The 23,459-nt window shown below is 36.1% G+C and overlaps 1 protein-coding gene across 2 annotated transcripts in view; it reads left to right on the top strand.

The window, feature by feature from the left end:
• The window catches only part of Ptprr (protein tyrosine phosphatase receptor type R), a 213,882-nt gene that overhangs the window by 29,771 nt on the left and 160,652 nt on the right, over nucleotides 1-23,459 (top strand). Inside the window, exon 1 of one of the 2 annotated variants that reach the window (XM_042698791.1) lies at nucleotides 22,701-22,773. The exons of the other annotated variant lie outside the window; for it this stretch is intronic. The gene's annotated coding sequence lies outside the window, so the exon portion shown is untranslated. Of the gene's footprint in view, nucleotides 1-22,700; nucleotides 22,774-23,459 lie in introns of those variants that run through there. 2 annotated transcript variants of the gene reach the window in all.

Consider the following 23,459-nt stretch of genomic DNA (forward strand, 5'->3'; position numbering starts at 1 on the left):
AGAACTGGCCTAATGAGCCAAGAACTTTGCTTTAGTTGTGTGGATTCATTGTTGTTACAAATGTATTACTTACACTAAGGGATTTAGTGAGTATAGTGAAAAAAAATTAACAAGGTGGGGAAAACATTGGGAGTTGCTAAAAATGGCCATAATGTATCAGGGTGTAAGTTCCAATTCTTGTTATGCCTCCTTCATGTTTGATGTAGCTTTTGTGACTTCCTTTTGTCTATATTTTGTTTCCTTTAAAATGAGAGTAGAAGAACCTTGTAGAGTAATGAAGATTAAATTTTAAAACAGTGAAAATATCAGTGTGTAGCATATGATAAGCACCCAATAGATAATAACGACAAAGAAACATTCTTGCTACTTTATATGAAAGGAAATTTTTCTGCCATTATTTTTTATTTATATTTTTAATATGTTATGTGTATCTTTAGTTTGTTCCTCTTCTACTACTAAAATTTCTATAGTTTATAGATTTGGTCTTTTGATGGTATCCCAGAGGTTTTATTTTATTTTATTTTTTATTGTAAAAGTGATCTACAGAGGGGTTAGAGTTACATAAGTCAGGTAACAAGTACATGTCTTTTTGAGCAGTGTCACCTCCCCCCCCCTCATTTTTTCCCTGTTTTTCCCTTCCCAGACCCTTTCGTCCCCTCGAGCTGCATGGTTCATTTTCTAACCGTGTCTAGTGAATGTCTGCTGTATTTGTTCACCCTTTGTCCCACTGTTTCTGGGCTTCTCCTTATTCTCTCCACATCAAATAAACTTATATACAATACAAAGGGTGCAGAAATAAAAAACAGTGATAAAAGAGAAAAATAGAAGGAAAATAAAAAGAACTGCAACCAATACAATATAAAACCACTTGTTTCCAATTTGTGGAGTTATCATATCCAAGTGTAATTTTTGTTTTTTTAATCATCCATTGTGCACATTGATAGATTTATAAGCACTTTCCAATTACCACAAATGAGGGAAACCATGGGACCTATGTTTCTTTGGGTCTGGCTCACTTCACTTAATATAATTTTTCCAAGTCTTTCCATTTCCTAACAAATGGGTCAATGTCATTCTCTCTGATGGAAGTACAGAATTCCAATGCATACATATACCACATTTTCTTGATCTATTTGTTCACTGAGGGACATCTGGGTTGATTCCATACCTTGACTGTGGTAAATAATGCTGATATATTGTATTTATATTGACTTAGCATTTTACCTTCATCTTTGTCTGATGGATCTAGCTCCTTTACTTTATCAATGACTAATATTCACTTGTTTTTTTAAACTATCTTATTAGGAAAGACTTACAATTGGGCTTTTTATTTGGGTTATTGAGTATTTCACTTCCTAATGTTTTGGGTTTTTTCAGGATTTCTATATTTTTATTGAACTCACTTTTCATATTCTGTATAGTTTTCCTTCATATTTTTGTTGAAATTCTCTTTTAATTCAGTCAGCTCGATTTTTTGTATGTTATTTTTACTTACAAAAAGAAAGTAATAAACTCAATGTTACATCAATCTCATTTATGAAAATAGAAAAAAATACATTTCTGGTAAATAGCTAGTCTAAGTGCATCATGGATACTGGATAATTATTCATACCTGTAAGGAATAAGAAAGTAGAGGAAGATGTGCAAACGTTTTAAGTAGATACCTAATTCTTACATCCTAAAACATCCATCCATTCAAAAACAGTTAAGTGTGTCTCTGGTAGTAAGACAAATTATAGGGATACAATTCTGTACAAGATAAACATGATCCTTGCAGCCATTTAACAGTGTGAAAAATGGCTGAGAAAAAGGCAAAAACAAATAAGCAAATAAGTAAACACAACAATTTCAGATAGAATAAGAAAGAAAACAAACAAAGTTATATTACAGGAGAAAAGAGTAGGTATTATATTTAGTGGCTAATGAGGGGTTCTGTTGGAGATTCAAGGGCATCCACAATTTAATCAAGGTTCCTTTATTAAATGGCAGCCATGTGAGAGAAGTATCATTTTGGAGCACAACTCTGTTAGAATGCCAAATCAGGTATTTATGAATTGCATTTCCTTTAGTAAAGTTACTTGACATTTCTTATTCCAGTTTCCTCATTTGTAAAAAAAAAAAAAAAAAAAAAAAAAGTGATACTAAGAATATTTGTGACTGAGATAATACATTCAAAGCCCTTAGTACCATGCCTAACACATAGTAAGATCCTTATTGAGACTGGTTGCTATTATCAATTTTGTAAAGAACAATGGAAAAATCTATCTTTCTGATCTCAAAATCAAAAATACTTGTATTTCTTATGAGTTACTAGTGGGCTTATAATTATACCTTTCAAATGCTGAGAATTGTGTTTCTTTCTTTCTCTTGACTGCTGCGAAGCTGAGAGACAAATTTGTGATCTACCTCTAACAAATGGTGAAAACTTTACTGAATGTCTTATTTATTCTGTGAACTAACCTCATTCTTGGCTGAAGGTTTTCTTTTTTCTTCAGTCACCCTTCTTCTAATTCAATTTCCTTGTTTTCTTATTTTTTGATTCAATTTACTTTTGTATTATATGTGTTTTCATACACTGCTATAAATCCTTTCTCAAATACGTTCTGTCTAAATAAATAGTAGCTGCAACAAAATAGCCATCCATAGGGAAAGGTTGAGTGTGAGTGTTAAACAGCAAGAAGACCTTTTTGAGGATACTCTCTTTACCTATTGAATATGAAAAAAATAAGAATAGCTTATCAGAAGTAATTACAATATATGTGTGTGGCTTATTGGTCTGCAGGCCTCAACCTTACCCCAATCTCAATTTCAGGAGAAATTTTCATTTCTAATGTGAGCAGCTTGTACAGTAGAAATATTGGTTTCAAAAGAGTTCTGAGCCCTCATGCCTGTTTATCCAGAGGCTACCTGAGAGATTATGGCCAAATCAATGATCAGTTCACATCTTTGAACTTAAAACTTCATGCTTACTTGGCTTTCTTACTTAGATCTGGCAGTCTACCACTTGAGCCATGCCTACAGTCAGCTTTTTGTTGATTAATTGGAATTGGAGACTTGCAAATTTTCCTGTCCAAGCTGGTTTTGAACTGTAGTTGTTGGATCTCAGTAGCTAGGATTGCGGGTATGACCCACCAGCACCAGGCTCAGCAGCTCCTGTTAAAAAATAATAATAAAAAGAAGACTTTAAAAATAATATGTCAAGCCAGTTGCCAGGGGATCACACTTGTAATCCTAACTGCTCAGGAGGCTGAGATCTGAGGATTGAGGTTGGAAGCCATCCTGGGAAGGAAAGTCCATGTAACTCTTGTCTCCAATTAACCACCCAAAAGCTAGAAGTGGAGTTTTGGCTCAAGTGGTAGAGTTCCAACCTTGAGCAAAAAGGCCAAACAAAGCTTGATGCCCTGAGTTCAAGCCTTCCATACTGGCACACAAACAGTTCATACTATTGAGTATAACTCAGTTTCTTAACACAGATCATGTCTTATTCATATCTCAACTCTACTTCCTTAGCTGTTTCTGATATATTTGAAGAGGTTGGACTTAGAGCCCAGAGGATTATATTAGTTCAAGATACTTAAACATCAGTCAACAAGACTCATAAGGAAGGCCCAAAGTGTGCCATTTATGATATTAGCTTGATATTTTAGCAATCATTCAATTCCTTTTAAAAATTTTATTGTCAAGGTGATGTACAGAGGGGTTATAGTTACATAAGTAAGGCAGTAAGTACATTTCTTGTCGAACTTGTTACCCCCTCCCTCATTTTTCTCTGACTTTCCCTCCCCCAGTCCCCCAAGTTCTCAGATCATTTCGAACATATTGTCTTGTAAATGATGCTGTTGCATTGGTTTCCCCTTTGTCCTTTGTTTCACCATTTTTTATTCCCCCTCCCTTCAATCTCCGTTCCAAATTTGTCTCTAATTAAGACTCAGGTTGCTACTGAAAGCTGTTGGATACTATTGTCAATCTACTAAGGTATGAATAGTTTTCAGTATTAATTAATAGTTTTCAGATAAATGAGTTCTCAGAATCCATGTATTATGTAGAAAAGAAACCTTTCAACCTAAAATTACCAGCTTAGAAAAGGGTGCTAATTTCCATACTAACAAATTCTTGACGTATTACTTACAATTCTACTAACGATTGACATACAAACTCTACTAACAATTGATATACTAACACATTCTACTAAAAACTGACATACTAACCAAAAATTCTTAGTGTCACATGTTCATGCTCACTCTTTTATCAGATCACCATATCACGAAAGCTTACAAACATTCTGGTTTTTAGAGTGTTCCAGATGCTGGTGTCTGGAAACATTTATTTTTTACTGTTATCTGCCCACCCCACTACATATTCTCCTGGAAAAATTGTAGACTAGTCAAATGGTGCCAATAAACAAATGGCTTACAGAAACAGGTATAACATGGTAAATGTGGCTTTGTATACCCAGTACTCTCCCAGGGAAGCTCCCATTGGTGCAAGAATTCCAAATATTTTGGTTCCATAGATCATTCACAGTAGAAAAACCTATCAGTTCTGAGAAATTGTTCTTTCTCTTCTTTCATTTAAACTCAAAGTAGCTGTTTTATGTTCAGGCCTGGGCTTCCTCTCTAGCTTGACGACTCCAATGAAAAGAGTGCCAAAAACTCTGAGTCCTTTTTTTTTTTTATTGTAAATAACATCACTAGGCCCTTTGATTTTCAGGCATTTTGTTTGGTACAGGTTGCTTTCTCAAGGGTTTGAAGATCTCTGGGCACTGACAAGAGAAACTGAATATCTAGGTACTTTTCCAATCATGGAAAGTTGACAACTTGATCATTTCACCACACCATGCAACCATTCCAACCACTTGAGCTCCAAGTTTTTTATTTATATAAATAGTTGGAGAGTTAGCTTGAGACTGGAAACTCATCAAGAACCAAAGAACATTAAATCAAACATTCCAAACCTTCTTTTTCTTCATGGAAAACTGGGTTATTACAACTTCTCTGTGGCTCTCATGAGATTTTAGTGAGGATCAAATGAATACACATATATGGAAGCACATTATGTTATGATAAAGACAGCTATCACAGACTGTTTTAAAGTTGACTGTTCTGTTTCTTCTAACAGGGCCATTAGACATTTCTGGGTGGATTGATATTTAATAAAAATCCATAGAAATCCTCTGTCTAATTAGAGAGTTTGATTGTCACACATTTCCTTTGCTCTAGAGTATAGTTGTTGCCTGAGTAAATTCTATGAACAAACATGAGGATGCTTTTGCCATCCTTTCTTTGAAAGACATTTAAAATGAGCAAAATGTCATGGTCTTGACTGTGAACTCAAACCATTTCTAATGTTTTTGTGCTGAACAGCCTTATCTCTATAAAGACTATTTACACATGTGATCCTTTATAGAAATAAGAGTAATTTACAAGCATGCATGAATATATATGTGTATATATATATATATATATATATATATATATATATATATATATATATATATATATATATATATATATATATATATCTGAACCTAAGTCCTATTATACTTCCTTATTGTGGATGACCACTAAAAATTAAATGACATTTTAAATACTAGATATTATTCTAATCAATTCTGTGCACCCTCTTCATAGAAAATTCATTTCTATTTTACAAAAATAGTGCAAAGTTAAAAATAAGTTCATTAAATGTATTTCATTTGTTTTGTGAAAACTAGAAAGACTATGTTTTTGAAGTTAGGTTCAAAGAAGTAACTCTAAAATTTTGTATTGCTTCCTCTCCAACCTCTTCCATTTTTCTCCACAGACTATGATAAACCTTCTGCAAATGAAGCCAAAGTAGTACAACATCCTTTGCTAAAACATAAACAGTCCAGTGACTTGTCCCAGCATGAAATCTCCCCTTTAAGTTATTTTTTTTTCAACTAATGGCACTAAATCTCTGAGTGGATGCAGGGCCTTTTTCAAATTTTTAGTTGCCCCCAGATAATTACACATATTTATGGAGTGTGGTGTGATGCTATGTATACATGTGCATGGTGGAACTTAGGAGCCAGCACACTAATGATGTTCTAAGTGATAGTATCCAGTATGCTTTACTGATGCTGTCATTATACTATATATTGATAGCTTAGAGAGTCTATAGTTTCCTAGTCTTGTTCTAGGAAAATGAATGAACCTATGACTAATTTTTCTCATGAACAGAAAAAGTGATATAGTCCTGAAAAAAGAAATTTAAAGATGAACCAAGTTAGTCTATGGGAGACATGAGCAGCCAGAATACAAAGATGGATACCTAAAAGCTGTCCATGAGATTGAAGGCTACTTGTTGAACAGATGGCTATGGAGACAAGCATGTCCTAGTTTTCTCTCAAGGAGAGTTAGCTGCTATTGGATTTTTTTCAGGGTCCTCATTATCCAGGGAATCACAGGCCCACTGGGTGATCTGTCAGTCACAGGTGAGTCTATGGACTGACTTGTTAAAAGGACTGAAGGGAAATACACACAAGTTTGCTGCAGCCCTTACTGCTAGCAGATCCTTCTTTATACCATGGGTTTCCTGGCTAGATCCTAAAATCTTCTGAGACTGTAGCACCAGTTTTGAATTTGAGTCTTTGTCTGAAGTGGTGGTTACATTTTTAATCCCTAAGGTATGTTCATGCCCTTTGTTTTTTTAAGGCTCAAATCTAGGCATCTATGCCTCTTTACATAGTCCTGGCTCAACTAATGATAAGAACAATGTGGAAAACTCGATGAAAAGATTCCTGCGCATCTTTGCAAAGACTGCAGGTGGCCGAATGTTAGAAGCACACATTCCACAGCATTCACACAATGTATGTATGGAGCATGCTCACTGTCAGGATGCTAGTAATGTTAGCAGCATCTCATTCTGACTTTCCAGCGACTGAAGGTTGAATTGTAAACCTTACATTCTAACAGCCTTGGCAACAGCTGTTCTCTTACTGTCTTTGAGGAAACAGAGCAGAGAGTTCAGACCTGAAGGTTTTTGTTGTTGTTCCTATTGAACTACTGATTTGCTGGGGAGATGTAGGATTGTTATCTTAAGGTAACAGGGAATCTAGAAAATGAAGGGTAACAATCAGTAAATAACAAAAATCAATTTTATTTATTGGGCTACCACTCATAAGGTTCTAACAGAGGTTTTCATGCCTCATCTCAGAACTCTACGCAATAGCCTGCATGTATCTCCCTTATCTGCCAGAGATGAAATTTAAGAGCTCCAGTAGATGCCTGAAACCTTAGGTGATACTGACCCTTGAATATATTTTTCCTATACACATATGCCTCTGACAAACTATAAATTAAGAACTGTAAGATTAGTAATAAGGGGCTAGGAAGGTGGCTCAAGTGGTAGAGCACTAGCCTTGAGCTGAAGAGCTGAGGGACAGTGCCCAGGCCCAGAGTTCAGGCCCCACAACCAGACCCCCCCAAAAAATTATTAATAACTATTGATAAACTAAAAGAATGATAAAAAATGAGATTAATAAGAGTGATTTCAAATATCTCATCTCACTGTAGTTAACCTTTTGGTGATAGTGAAAGGTGATGTAATTCCTTCATGAGGAGATGAATAAAGTTGGCACTTCAGGGAAGTATTATACTGCCATGTAAGGGCTACTTAACACAAGCACTGTTTTTCTGTAACAGTTTCTCTTAAAACCAAGACAATTACTAAATGACTAATGGATGCATACAGTATATAGTCTAAATATGTTAGGCAAGTGGATGATTTATATCTCAGGCAGGATGGAGCAAGGTGTCCATCACACTAATCAGAATAGCACACGGCTTAAAACTTATGAATTGTTTATTTCTGAAAATTTCCATTGAATAGTTTCATTTTAAGTACTGTTAAATTTTCCATTTGCCAGTTGACCATGGATAACAGAAATGGCAAAATTAAATTTCAGATAAAGTTAGGGCTGCTATATTCTCATTGTATATTAAAGTTCTCAAGCTTCAGGTTCCTTTTCATGCAGGAAATCTACCTCTGGATTTTGAAGATGGTATTTTCTCCTCTATATTGTGCAGTACCCACACTCACATTTAGGTTTCAGGAAAGAACTCATCAAGTTGGAAGAGAACTCCAACTACCTTCCTGAGCTGCTAGTGAGATTAATTTTTCACACAGAGAATATCAAATGCCTTCTAAGAGATAGTAATTTCCCTTAAGGCCAAGGAGCTCTTAATTTTATGACCTTAGTCTGGTGGTAAAATTCCTTCCCTTGCTCTCTTATATAGCCTTTTCTCTAGACCAAAAGAAGATGTACAACTCCTCTTTAAGAAGTTCTTTGTCACTGTGTTGGTTTCTAGTGGCAACTGTAACAAATGACCAAAGACACAGTAACTTAAATCAAAGAAAACATGTTACCTTGCCAAGTGGGAAGTCAGAAGTCCTAAATCGGCCTTTGACTGTTTTTTAGCAGACTTGAGACTTGAACTCAGAGCCTGGGCACTATCCCTAATCTTCTTCTGCTCAAGGCTAGCACTCTACCACTTGAGCCACAACACCACTTCCAGCTTTTTCTGTTTATGTGGTAGTGAGGATTCGATCCAGGGCTTCATGCATGCTAGGCAAGCACTCTACTACTAAGCCACACTCCCGGCTTCATGGCCTAAGTTCTGAGTGCTTGCAGGGCTATATGCTTCTGGAAGTTCTAGAAGAAAAAAGCGCCTCAGGGACTTTCCTGCCTGAGTTGACTTCAAACTGTGATCCTCAGATCTCAGCCTCCTGCTTAGTTAGGATTATAAATGTGAACCCCTAGTGCCCAGCCTGAGAGGAGAAATTGAATCCTTTTCTAGTTTCTAGAAGCTGGAATTTTTTTCAAAATGTAGCATCAAATATTTTTACTTGTGAGATTTGGCCTTATATTCAAATGGCTACTGACAGAGTATTTTACTTTCATTCACATTAGTCCCTGCCACATACCTGGCCTGTTTCACCCAATTATTTTCACTTCTCGGACCCTGTAGCTTACCTGAGTTTACAATGACTTCAAAATCACAGCATTAACATACATACTAGGAGATACTTATTCTGATAACTTTGTCAGGAATAGTAATTATATATATATAAGATATATATATGTATATGTTAAAACTCTGTGTTAATGCCTTGATATACACATAAAGCAATGAACGAGGCTTGTCTTGAAGCAGTATCCTAATATTTGTAGGTTAGTTAAAATTTCTCTTCCAGTATTTATCTTCAACCTGACTCCCAGCCTTTGATCCACCATCACCTATACCAGATTATTGTAGTATCCCTCTCATCATCCTGAAGGCAAAGTTTTATATTAATTCCTTAAAGTTTAGGATCTACTTATTCCAAATAAAGACCTTCTTTACTTATAGGTCCACAGTCTCAGGAAATGGCTATCAAGCAATGGCAGATGAACAAATAGCTGATGATGGAATGACTAAATGATTGACAATGCTTTTTCTAGCGATTGCCTATAGTTATAAAAATAAGGTAATGATAGAGACAATGACACCATTGGTGCCTGCTTTTACACAGGTCCTAGAAAAACAACCTTGCTACTTATGTACCCTCCGCTCTTGACCATAACTAGTTGGTCCACAAAAGATTCCTGAGCCAAGGGCACTTTATCCTTTGTTAATCAGGAGCTTCTGATGTAGCCTATTGCAAGGAATAATAGACAGAAAGAAGTTTTGCCCCTTTAGGGATTTTCCTTTTGAAAAGTTTTTCCAGATTTTTCCTTTAGGAAAAAAAAAGAGACATAGTAGGTATCAAAATGGTAGTAGATGCTTGAACAAATTCATCATAGTAGGGATATGCAAAAATAATACAGTCCCAAAGAGATAGAGCACAATTTGACTCTATGATTTTTTCTGGATACCAGGTACATTTTATACTAGGTCTAACTATCTTGGATGGCTGGAAAATTACCTTTTTCTATCCAAGCAACAACTTCTTTCCTCTGCCTTTAACTTGGTGAGATGATTGGCTCTTAATACTAAAAGACTTGCTTGGAAGATTGAACCCAGCAAAGCAGTAGAATTTACCAAAGGATCCATTATAGAACAACAGCTTTGCCAAAGTGAAGATGAATGGAAAGTCAGAGTGGTTCAAATTTAAACACTACAAATTCCCAGAATGTTGTTCTGAACAGAGCTGGGACTCAACACTTTTAAACATTGGACATTTTCCAAAATGTGAATATCTCTGAACCCTTCAGTTCTGAACAGGAAAACAGTAATGAAAATACCTGAGAAACATTCCATCTAGTCAGGAAGAAAGGGGAAATGATAGTTAATGGTTTATTATAATCATTGGATTGAAAAAGATGTCATTTAAACAAAAAGATGCTATTAACATTTGATTAGACATCTTAGGAATCAGCTTGCTAAATTGGAAAAGATGGCATAGTTAGCTTTAGAATATGCTTCCTGGAATAGTTACCTTCAAAGCAAGTATAATCTTTATAAAGTAACCTCAGCATTAATTTTTCATGAATTAACAGGCATGCAAGAGGATTAAAGCAGAATAATAGATGTAACATTACATAAAAGTAGGACAGTCATAAATGATTTATTACTTCCTTGCTCATCAGGACTGGGCTTTGTGAATCTTAATTGAAAACTGGTATGGCTAAATTGTTGAAAAAAAGCAAATTGGTTATTCTGATAACAGACAACTCTCATTAGGGAGCTAATTAATTTTATGAGGCTGGGCGCCTAGTATATAAAACATACTTACAAGTCATGTTTAGTCATGGGACTTTATCTAATTAGAGTCTTCTTCCAGTCAGTGTACATTATGTATATTTTGTTTTCATTTTGATCAGTGCTAGGCATGGTATAATGATTGTAGACTATAATTTTATATAGAAACAAAAAGTAGTGTTAGATTTCTAGTGGAGGATAGGACAATTGGTTGATAAGAAGATACATTCTTTCCATTTAGGAAATGGAAAGACTTGGAAAAAATTATATTAAGTGAAGTTAGCCAGGCCCAAAGAACCATAGGTCTCATGGTTTCCCTTATTTGCAATAACTAGTATATGTCTGAGTCAAGCAGAAAAGGTCAGATAAGTTGATGTTAGGGGAATGAACCCCAAGATAAGTATTAAAATATTTTTTTCTTTCATGCAATTGTTTCTAACATATTTATAAGATGATTTCTTTGTTGCTTTCTATGTCCCTCCCCCATGGTATAACCCCTGCTTTCACTGTATTTGATGTTGGTATAATTTGTGGAGGGGAAGGGCAAAAACAAATTGCTTAACTAGGGATACAGATGGACCCATTGCAATGTACAAGTCATTATGTTGAAAAAAGAACTTTACAACTTTGGCGGGGGAGAGGATGGGAAGGGATGAAAAGGGGAAACAAAGAGGAGGCAACAATGCTTGATAAGAAATGTACTCATTACCTTGCCCATGTAATTGTAACTCCTCTGTACCATATGCTCACAATAAAAATAAAATAAAAAATATAATAAAAGAAGATACATTCTTTACATCAGTCTTTTCACTGGACCAATCCTCTAGCATCCTTTTTCCAATTTCCTTGCATCAGTTATGATGCAAACCCCAAGATTCCTAGATACCAGATGGAAGAATATTATGAGGGATAAATGCACATTTTCTCTTCTTTTTTAAATAAATTAAGCAGCCAGTGATATACTCCTTCCCGATATGCTATGTACATTTTTGTTTTTTAACTATTATTTTACTTTCTTAATGTTTTCATGACCGTACTTTAGTTGTACAAGGGAGGTTCATTGTGTTTTGTTCATACATAAATATACTGGGCTCTGATCAAATATGCCCTGAAAAAAGTAAAAAGTAAATATTAAAATTAAATTTAAAAATTAAAAGGTAAACATTTTAAGTTCAATTTTTAATTCCTATATTTTGTCAACTTTTTAATTACTTTTATTTCTCTCTTTAATAAAAATAAAGTCTACAGTGGATTGACCATGACTCTGCTAGTTATAATAAAACCCTGTAAAAGAAGCATCATTATTATTGCTGGTATCATTATCATATAGAGGAGAAAACTGAGGCTTGAGTTTGTTACCAGTAGCTAATCTATTCCTGCAACAGGATCCTCAAGTTGTAATCTAAAGTGGGGAAGGATGTAGCATTAAATATGCAAAGAGAATTGCCCTAAACTCAGATCTACTGTGCACACTGCTTCATTTCTGAGGAGTGTGAAGCATTGCCTTACTGTTGATGACACTAGTCATAGATTTTTGTTGAGCTGTCCGTGGTTTGGCTGTGGGAAAACAAAGTCTATCGATGAGTAATTCGGATGCATTTGCCTTGTGCCCATACCCTTGGGCCGAATGACATTCTGTTTAAAATTCCTCCTTAAAAGAACATGACGATTCTGAGGTTCACTCCATTCAGAGCTCATGTTTTTCCCTTCCTCTCCAAAGGAGGAGACAACAATGCTTGATAAGAAATGTACTCATTCTTGCCCATGTAATTGTAACCCCTCTGTACAGTATTTTCACAATAAAAAAAGAAATGTACTCATTACCTTGCTCATGTAATTGTAACCCCTCTGTACAGTATTTTCACAAGAAAAAAACATATATATATAAAACTCGTGTTTATGGTCTGATTATGAAATCCAAATTTTGTTCCTTAAGAACTGGATTAGGAAGGCAATAGCCAATCAGGGCCACTTGTTTGTTTCCACAGGGCTGAACTTGAAAGAAACCCCATACAGAAAAAGAACTTGATGACCTTTTGGTAAGTTCACAAGTCTTATGGGAAGATAGTTGTAATTTGGTATGGAAAGAATAGCTATATCTGCTTACTAAACCTCACAACTAAGCAAAGGTCAGTCTCCAGGTGCTCCAACTGTCTCAAATGCAGCAAAGAGGCAGTCTGGACTGAGATCAATCCTAGTCATTCCAAAAGGGATTTGGCAAATTTGCATGGATGCCACTGGAATCAAATATCCATAAGGATATTTGCAAGAGAAAAATCTGAGGCTTCTTAGGGGTTTACCGATTTCACAATCTGACCAATGACCTCTGTAAAAACTTAGCTGATTTTCCCATCTGCTAGACAGTTTCTCAAGCTCAACTGTAAAGCTACCATAGCAAGAGCATTAGGGAAATTGAAAATTAAATACTTACCAGTTCTAGGAATGGAGAAAGCACATGTGAAACTCATTTCCCAGAAACCCATGGCTTAACCATAATATTGACATATGCCTTTAGAGACTGTGCTGTGAGTTTTTCTTCCTAGCTAGTATTTTCTTCTCTGTGAGTGTGTGTTTGCCTCTCATCCCCAGCTAGGACCAGGAAACTGCTTTTATGTACCATGTCAAACGCCATTGGTTTATATCAGTCCTACCCTACTCTATTTCTAATACACAAGAGTCGTATTTATACAACATATATTGGGCATTTTTTTCTAAGCCAACCACTGCTCTTATTTCTAGAGATATCAGACAGCAAGTCTTTGCTCTCTTCTTTAATGAAGGAAGATAGATCGTGCATTCTATTTCAAGTACCAAGTTCAGGAAGAAATGTGAAACAGCAAAAGGCAAAAAAAGGGCGAGAACTAGGAATTACACGTAGTGCTGGTTTACAGAAACAAGCTTGGAGGAAGGATTCCTTGTCTCTAATCTCTAGTTTGCAAATGGATCATAGTAGCAACTCAATACCTATTATCCTAAATAATTAATAAGTGATTTCAGTCTGATGTTGTGCCTTAACTTTGTGGACCATCCCTCTTTCAATTCCCCTTCCTTCCCTTTCTTCCGTGAATTTCTGAGTCACAGCACACACTCACTGTAAATAAGTAATGAATATATTCTTCACCAAGCTAGTTGCAATTAAGGACAAAAAAAAGTGGATCACTTCCTGCTTAGTTGGAGCAATAGCCTTAGCAATAGCCTTCAAACTGACTTCCTTAACTGTAGACACTATCTCCATTTTTTTGTTTGCTTGGTTGTTTGGCTGGTTGAGTGTTTTGTTTCTGTTTTTGTTTGTCTCTGTGTGTGATGCTGAGGATTGAATTTAGATCATCGTATCTGCTAGGCAAATGCTCCATTACAGAGTCACACCTGCATTCATTCTTTTATCTTTAAAGTGACTGTTCTCACAGGTAAATCTGTTCTTTCATGGTTCTCATACAAATACTTCTTATTGTGCCACCTGAAAACATGCCAGTCCTCACACATTGTTTTCTGTATTCCTTTTGACCTTAACTATTTCATTTCATCATTCTCACTCTTACCTTCTTTGTGTCTATGCTATTGCATTTATTTCCCAATCTGGAAACTGCGTGATCATGCCTCTCATTCAGCTAGATGAAGTGCCCTTCCTGCATTGTTGTTTTCATATACCTTTCCCATGGTGTTTACCATGGTCCTATAATTTTTGATAAATGTGTCTCTTTCCCCACCATCCATGACACTACCTACATGCCAGGGAAGTGTTTCTTGAACCAATATGTTTCCACAGTGTGGTATAGTGACTAGCTTTGAAGTTTCTGATAATAGTTGGACATGAATAGATTAATTCAAAGAACTGAGTCTTACTGAAAAACAATGAAAACAAAACTATGTTCTCTCCTAAGTTCTTCTAAAAAGAATGACTTAAGAGATACAAGAGAATAAAACAGTGGGTAGTTAAAAGTGCTACAGGCTGTGCGTGAAATTCTTCCTCTATTTACTAAAGTGCACAGATTTCATTTTATTATGAGCAACTTCAGAACACTTTCCCATGACCTGTAATAGCTTCAACTGTACCAAAACTTTCCTAGTGTAAGTAGGATACAGGGATTGTTATGTAGAAGTTTTCATGCAGTGCTTTGTTGATCTGAAAACCCTTCCCCAAAATGAACACCTCATAGTCACATAGTAGTTAAACATTTCCAAATAGTGTTCACACCCTACTTTCAGTGAGCATTCAGGTACATGCATGAGGCAGTCAGGATAAAAATGATTGTATTTTCATAAATGACATAGGCTCTGAAGGCTGTGAGGCTTGGACTTCCCAGAACCTTCTCTCTGTCCTTGCTTCTTCCCTGTTTCTGTTGGCAGGGCAATCTAGCTATGAGCTGTGAACACTTCTTCTCAGATTCCTTTGCATTCCCACAGTGCTTCTTGTGGTTCCAAGGTCACCAGTCAGTGTCAAGGCCTTGGACATTGCAGGAATTCCCTCATTTCCCAAGGGCTCCTCAAATGCTCTAGCTATGCCAGGGCTGCCTACTCAAGCTGTTGCCTCCAGCAAACTACTCCTTTTGCTGACCCTTATGTGACAGTGATTGTTTTCAAGTTTGCAGCTAAGCTTTAGTCCTGCATTTAGCGATTTTATGGTTCTATCTTCTAGGAATTATATATATATATATATATATGTATATATATATATATATATATATATATGAATACAGTGAAATTCTTTAATCCTGTTTTATAAAAAGTGTTCAGGTTTTTATTGTACTATTCATGGAAGAATTCTCTTGGCCCATATTTCCCTACATGAGGTTAAATTCAAGAGCAGATATGTGTTGCATAGCTTTCAAAGTGCTTTTTAAGAGCAGTTGGAATTTGGAAGCATTAAAGAGGCAGAGAATATGCAATCTTAGTTTGCTGTAGCTTTCATCATTTTTTTTTTACATTTCTGGCCCCAGAAGATATTTGAGTTTATGATTTCTGCCTGTAATTCACAGACTACATTGGCTAAAATCATCATCATCATCATCATCATTATCATCATCATTTATCAACTACTTTCTATATACCAAGAACTGTCTTTAAAGTTTAAACAATATTATTGTACTTAGTACTCACAACAGACTCTGACCAGGTAATTAACTTGCTGATAGGTATTATCTTATCTCCACCTTACAAGCAGAGATCCTGAGCATTAAATAAATTTCTTGGTAACACAGTCAGTAGTGACAGAGCTAGAGCTTGGATCCAAACAGAATCCATCCAGACCCAAGCTCTATGCTCTAGTGCTTGAACACAATGTCAGCGTTTATGCGACCCACAAAAGGAAACAAAAAATAGATCCTTGGTCAGTCAGCATCAGAGTAGGTCAAAAAAATAGCTCTTTAAAATGAAAAGAGAGCTACACAGCCTTTGAATAAGTGAACAGAATTCTATGTTTGCATATGACACAGTGAACCTTCACCTCCTTGGACATTGAACACACTTGAGGGCCAAATGCGGATATATCTATTGCTTCAGAAGAGAAGAAAATGAAAAAGGATTATGGCACAGAATAGCTCTGTAAAATCTACTGAATTTATAATGGCTCTTTGTGGTACTTTGATTTTTGTCAAGATATAGACTAGTAGATAATGTTGACAGGAACAGTGGACTTTGCTGTGAAATTTCCTTCTTAGCAGCTTTGGTCCTTGCTGCATGTTACAAAAGAGTTGAGTATGAATTCTCAGTGAACCCTTAGCAATCAAATGGGAAACTATATATGGTCATAGAACTGATCTGATATATATGTTTGAGAATATGAGAACGAAAACACATCTTTCTCATTCTCTCTCTATAGATACAGCTATTGCATATGTATCTATATACACATAGAGATATAATATATATTTGTATATTTATCTATAAATGGATATCTATAAATTGACATCTATAGTTATAAGTTATTTACATTGCATTTACATTGGATTAGCTGTTATAAGCTACTCAGGAGGCTGAGATCTGAGGATTGTGGTTCAAAGCCAGCCTGGGCAGAAAAGTCCGTGAGACTCTAGTTCCAATAAACCACTAGAAAACTGGAAGTAGCACTGTGGCTCAAGTGGTAGAGTGCTCGCCTTGAGCTGAAGAGCTGAGGGACAGCACCCAGGCCCAGAGTTCAAGCCCCCCCCATCTCCCCCCCCCCCCCCCCGCACACACAAAAAAGAGTTGAATTGGGAGTGTAATGGTAAAAACACCTGCCTAGCAAACAGGCTCTGAGTTCAATCCCCAGTACTACCAAGAGGAAAATTCGTACTTGAAAGTCTAGGCTTTAGAGTCAAACCTGTGCTTTTCTTTTCCTTTTTACAAATGTGACTTTCTGTGTATGTTTAACCAGAATGCTCAGCGGCTATGTTGTAGTTTATACTATTGGATTGCTTGGGTTTCATCTATGTAACAAGAGCAGGTTATTTAATCATTCACGTCTCAGCTATGAGGTTGGCACTTATGGCAGATCCTTCCTCATCTGGTGGATGTGAGCATGGAGGGAGTGAATAGATGAAAAGTCCTTAGCACAGTAACTGTGGCGAGCAGTCATCGGTAATTATTACTCTCATTATCAACACACTCTGTTGTGCTGGGGGGCTAGTGGCTCACATCTGTCATCCTAGTCACTCATGAGGCTGATATGGGAGGATCACAGCTCAAAGCCTGCCTGGGCAGGAAAGTTTATGAGACTCTTATTTCAGTTAACCATCCAAGAACTGGAAATGGAGCTGTGGTTCAAGATGGTAGAGTGTTAGACTTGAGCAATAAGAAGCTCAAGGACAGCGCCCGGACCCTGAATTCAAGCCCCATGCTGCTCAAGTCCTTAGTTCAAGCCCCAAGACCAACAACAACAAGAAAATGAATCTCTGTTGTGTTCCTGTAACTGATCTTTAAAATTACAGTGCTTACACTCACCTCAGAGACTTGTAGTAAGGAATAAATAAGACCAAGTGTGGGGCCCTTGTCTCCTGAATGGTAGCTGCAATTATTATCAGGTACAAAAAGAGAAACCAAACTATTTTTTCATCAGTACAGAACTTCTTTTTGATACCCTGAAATCCTGCCTGTAAGTACCAGAATATATACATTAATCCTGCTGACAGCAGCTTCTGACCTGCCTCTCTTATGCTGGACACAATATTAGAAAATGGAATAGCATGAGGTGGAAGGAAATTTAAGGTCTTAAACTCAATTTGTCTTCTGTGTGAACAAGAATACAGAATCTGAGATAGACAAGATAATTCATATAATGTCACAAGCTGGTTTGTTACACAGCTGAACTTGAACTCAATTACTTAAACTTCTAGTCTAATGTCTATTCTGTAATACCACTCCAGTACTGCTTCTTCTAAGCCTTCACAGTCTCCTCTGGCACTGATTTAAGTTCCTGAGAGGGGACTAGCTTAATTAACTTCAGAACAGAGCTGCCATTTCCTGAGAAGGACCCAACTGCCATTTAAGTAAGTGCTAAGTGCTCTCATAGTAATCAGAGTGTTGAAAAAGACATACTATAGTATTAATCCAGGAAATATTATGCACCAAGGGGAAAAATTCAGGTGTTGCAGTTCATGATGCTGCTTATTAACATTCTTTTAATATATATTTTTATTGTAAAGATACTGTACAGAGGGGCTACAGTTACATGAGTAAGGTAATGAGTACATTTCCTATCGACCATTGTTACCCCCTCCTTTGTTTTTCCCCTTCCATTCCTCCTTCCCCCCTCCACAACTCCTCTTCCCCCCCAAAGCTGTAAAGTTTGTTTTCAACGCAGTGTCTTGTACATTTTTTAAAAAATAGTCTTGCTTTTGTAATCTTTTATTTGTCATTCTTTTCATACTTCTTTGTGTTTTACATCCCTCATAGATCCTTTTATAGCCCATTGAGTTCATAGGGGCATTTAATTTAACATAGCCTGAGTGAACGATTTGAATAATGGGTTTGGCCTAAGTCTGGTAAGCCCATTTCAAAATGGCTTTGTTTTTCTCACTCATTTTACCTTCGTAGGCTCCCAGTTGCCATTTAAACGGCTTTGTATTTGGGCTTGAAGAACTTTCACAGTGTCCGGTCAAATCCCATGAATTCTACCTGCCCACGCACTCTGAGGTCTCTTCCCCTCATTCACCCATCTGTGAGCAATAGCTGCCTTCCTTTGTACCCATCCCGCCTTTCACCAAAGGACAAACTACAACAGCAAAATTCTGCCTAAGCATGGGTGGTCTCCCCAGAACAATGGTATTGAAAACTGATACTCAAAATAAAAGCTCAAACATATTAAGTTTGATCTCCACTGGCTTCTTTCTTCTCTCTTCCACACAGCATTGTTAAACTATATTTCATTCATTCCAAGATGTGCTCCTTTAATTTTTTTATATTTCAACACACCTGACATCCGAGTGAATCTTATTAAAATAGGTAACAGATTATTTTCTTATCAGAACAACAGAGAAAATAATGGGTTATTTCACAATGGAGTATGTCTTCATTACAATGAATCACAGCAATAACAATGTTAGTGCCAATAGCTTTCCTGTGTAGCTTTTACATATTAACTTCTTTAATCTTCATAAAACTCCTGTTGGTTGCTTTTCTTATTTCCTCTTTTCATACTGGAAAAACAATTTGCAGTTAAGGCAGTTGCCTAAAGCCACAGCTCCAGTAAATAATGGGGCTGGGAAAATAATCTAAGCTATTTCCCAAGTATCACGCTTAATCTCTGTAGAAGGCATTTTTCTGTTTTGCTGTTCTAGGACTTTGGTTGCTTTTCTGGCCTCCGTCTCCTGATTTGTCTGTTAAAATGTTTCCCATCTTCTAGAAATCACTAGATTATTTATGTTCATGCTCACTGTTACGTGTATACCTGGGCATTTGATCATAGTCATTAGTGGAATCAAGATCGGTACAAAAGTTGAAAGAACTCATTCTGTAACCAGAAACTAACTTAATTCAAATATTGTCTATGTCATTAACCTTGCATATATTTTCTAACCTTGGTTTCCTCCTTTGAAAGAACAGCTAATATTTTTTTTTTCAAAATCTCTGCCTTATAAAATTAACGTGAGATTTAGTGAAATGGCTTATTTACAGGACACAATATCTAAATAAAGTGAATGTGTAACATATGCTGGCTATTACGAAATCACAGTAGATGATAATGAAGTAGAACACATTAGGAGAGTGTCTATATGCGCACTCAAAAAAGTTAACTGCCAGGTTCCTAGGGTTCACACTTGGTAATGCTAGCTAATCAGGAGGCTGAGATCTAAGGATTGCTGTTCAAAACCAGCCAAGGTAGAGAAAGTCCATTAAACTCTTGTCTCCAATTAATAACTCAAAAAAAGCAACAACAGCAAAAAATAAAACACAGAAGAGCACTAGCCTTGAGCACAAAAGCTCAAAGCAGGGCCCAGGCCCTGAATTTAAGCCCCAGGACTGGCAAAAAAGAAAAAAATGTTAACGAGTTATTAACTTATTCATCAATTCTACATCAGTATGGAGGTTATATTTTGTGCAAAACAGTATAGGTACAACATCTACTTCCTTTTAGCGCAGTATAAAGAAGGAAAGGGGCATGTAAAAGAATTGCCTTTGTGCTCTGCATCAGGCCTGGCCTGGCACAGAGTGAATATAGGAGGCAGGAAAAATAAAGACACACAAAGCTGTAGATTCACAAAAAAAAAGGGGGGCGGAGGGGAGAGAGTGTAAAATTAGGTGAATTTGAAGAAAATCTCATGCCAAATGTTTAAATGCCTATACATTGAATACACAAAGACTAGAATATTAGCCCTGCTCTCAAGAATGATGTTTCTGCTGCTCATTTGTGATTTAAATATAGATATCTGTGATGGGGGAATATCACTAGTAACTACACAATTATTTGAGTCAACAGAGTTGGAGTCAGCTTATTAATCCAAGAGTTTCTATATTGCTTTCAGAAAATGGGTGGACAATTACTTATTTCCCACAAAGAAACATGCTACTGCATTTACATATTTAAATTTGACTTTAAATTTATGAGAACAGAAAAAGTCAGATGAACATTTTATCAAAGACCCTGATTTTAAAAAGAAAAAGAAATGTATTTACAGTTTAGCTAATTGTTTTCTCTTTGTCATTCCCTCTCTGAGTGATTTAGCAAAAGTAATAACAAATCCAAGTGATTATGTCTTACTAAATAAGCAAATTCATCCTAGGACACAAAAAAAGACACTCACTACATATGCCAAAGAGTCAGATGACAGAATTACCTTACACAGATCATTTGATCATGAATATTTTTGGCCATTTTCAGTTATACTTTTACTTTTGGGGAAATCAACGGACATGCCCAAACAGTATTTAAAATTAGCATGTGAAATGAAAATCCCTTTCCTTTGCATATTTTATCCACCAGATGTCCCTCTTCTCAAACTTGGTGAGGTATTACTAGGCACTAGAGTGCCAAGCAAATGCAAATTAAAGTAACTTGTAGTTGAGTTGAGGGGGGAAAAATTCCACCTTCAGTCCCAACTCTTATTTTGGAAACTGCAAAGTGACAAAACCTGAGCAATTGAGTGTCAATGTTCTCCACAAGATTGAATGCCCTGAACAGTGTACTTTCTGAATGGCTATCTGGCCTTTTCTTAAGAACCATTCTTAGTGAGAAAATGATGATACCTGGAGTAACCAGTTAATTTCTGGCCAACTCTGCTAATTGTACTTTAATTAGAAATTTCTCCCTTTTACCTAGCACACATCATTCAAGTTTCTATCTTTGGAACTTACGCAAGTCACACTTAATTCCTTCACTCCACATAATGGCCATCAAAATAATTCAAACTAACAACTTCCTATATATTCTCTTTTCTAGTCTAAACATGTTGTGTCCACCCCAAAATTATTCAATTGTTGGGCATAAGGGATATATTGGAATATAAACACAAAATTGCAAATAGTTCTTAGTTCTCTATACTTTATATCAAGATGAAATAGCCAGAATTTGTATTATTTATGAACTGCCTAAATAGTAGTTCCCAATACAGGCTACTTAGTTTATTAGTTGTATTTTATTGAATGGATATAACAGAGAAATCACTCAACAAGTTACTTGCTCAGACTAAATCACAATTCTAAGTATCTATCAAATATTCTGCCCTAATGTTTTTGGAGTAGCTATAAACAATCCGAACTGTAAAGAATTATTGTAAAATAATTCTTTTTATACTTTATGTAAAAGCTTTAAAAAGTAGTCAAATAACATTTACAGTAATTTTTATCCTTCAATTATCAGATACATTTCTAATCTGATCACTATAAATTCCTACAAATGAACCTCATGAACACAGATAAGCATATAAATATCCAGAGGGAATGACACTGGGAGAATGAAATTTGGTTATAGAACTAGCTAATCATTTCAGATAGGGATTAGTCAGCTCTAGCACAGCTGTCTACACACCAAGTCATTACATTGTATTTTTAGAATTTAATGGTTAGTTGAGGCTTATACTGAGTCAACATCTGAACTCTAAGTTAATTTTAAAGGCATTTCTCCCATTATTTGTAAAATGAGTAGAGGGGCATTTCTTATAAGCTCATTAAAACACACTTAGTTTTTTGTAATAATAGCTGATAATGATGCCCATGTGAAATAGTTTTCTTTCTAGAATCTAAGGGGGGGAATCTAAGGGGGAAAAAAATCAACTGAGTATAAATTATTTCCACTGGAAATCACTGTTTATGCAAAGCAAGTAGCACAAATTATATGTTATGACTTTTTCTAAACTGTTCTTACAAAAACTAGAACAAATACTTCTTAAAATGAAAATCTAGACAACGTTTCAAATTCTGCCAAGTCTTTCTGGAAGATCTTAAATATCCGTGTACTAATTGGTGCCACAAGAGTTTCAACATCAAAAATTTTGTCTCTAGGCCTTACAGCTGGGTGAGTATTAAACTCAAAGCCCCTTACTGAAGAATTTTGCTGTCATTTCATATTTTGGTGAGGGAGAAAAAGAAGGCTTCTTTATTTTGGTGAAGATGAGGAGTGGAGGGAAAGAAGTTAACCTCACTGAGCAAATCACATAAGGTATGGTTATACAATCACATTCCTAAGATTTCCTATTCTAAGATGAAAATATATAAACCTGTCTGAAATATTGCTGTCCATCAGACTAACCATATTAGACAGAGATGCTATCTGTCTACTTCTATTCCTAGCATGGTTCAGGATTTATTCTTTCTGTCTGTCTCTAGCTCCTCTTTCTTTTTCCTTCTTTCTTCCATTTTTTGTTGGTTTTCCAACCATGATAAATGTTCTTACCATTATGCATTTTGTATTTAAGGAGAGATTTCCTATGATTATCTACAACCTTAAGGTCGGGATTAAATGAAATCACCAGAGGGGAGGTCCCATGATTGATATTATTGGCTTTATAAGAAGAAAGAGAAAACAAAAACAGAGAAAATGGCCATAGATAAACACCTGATCTCTCTCTCAGTTGGACATGCCCTATACTGCCTCAGGACTACCTGTTAGAAGACCATCACAGGTTCCAGTGGCTTATGCCTGTAATCCTAGTTACTTAGGAGGCTGAGATCTGAGGATCATGGTTCAAAGCCAGCCCCAGGCAGGAAAGTCTGTGAGACTCTTATCTAGAATTGACCATCACCAGATCTGAGGATCATGGTTCAAAGCCAGCCCCAGACAGAAAAGTCTGTAAGATTCTTATTTAGAATTAACCATCACCAGATCTGATCCTCCACCGTGGTTCT

This window comes from Dipodomys spectabilis, unplaced genomic scaffold, assembly GCF_019054845.1.
Source record: "Dipodomys spectabilis isolate Male_0828 unplaced genomic scaffold, ASM1905484v1 ptg000234l, whole genome shotgun sequence".
NCBI lineage: Eukaryota > Metazoa > Chordata > Mammalia > Rodentia > Heteromyidae > Dipodomys > Dipodomys spectabilis.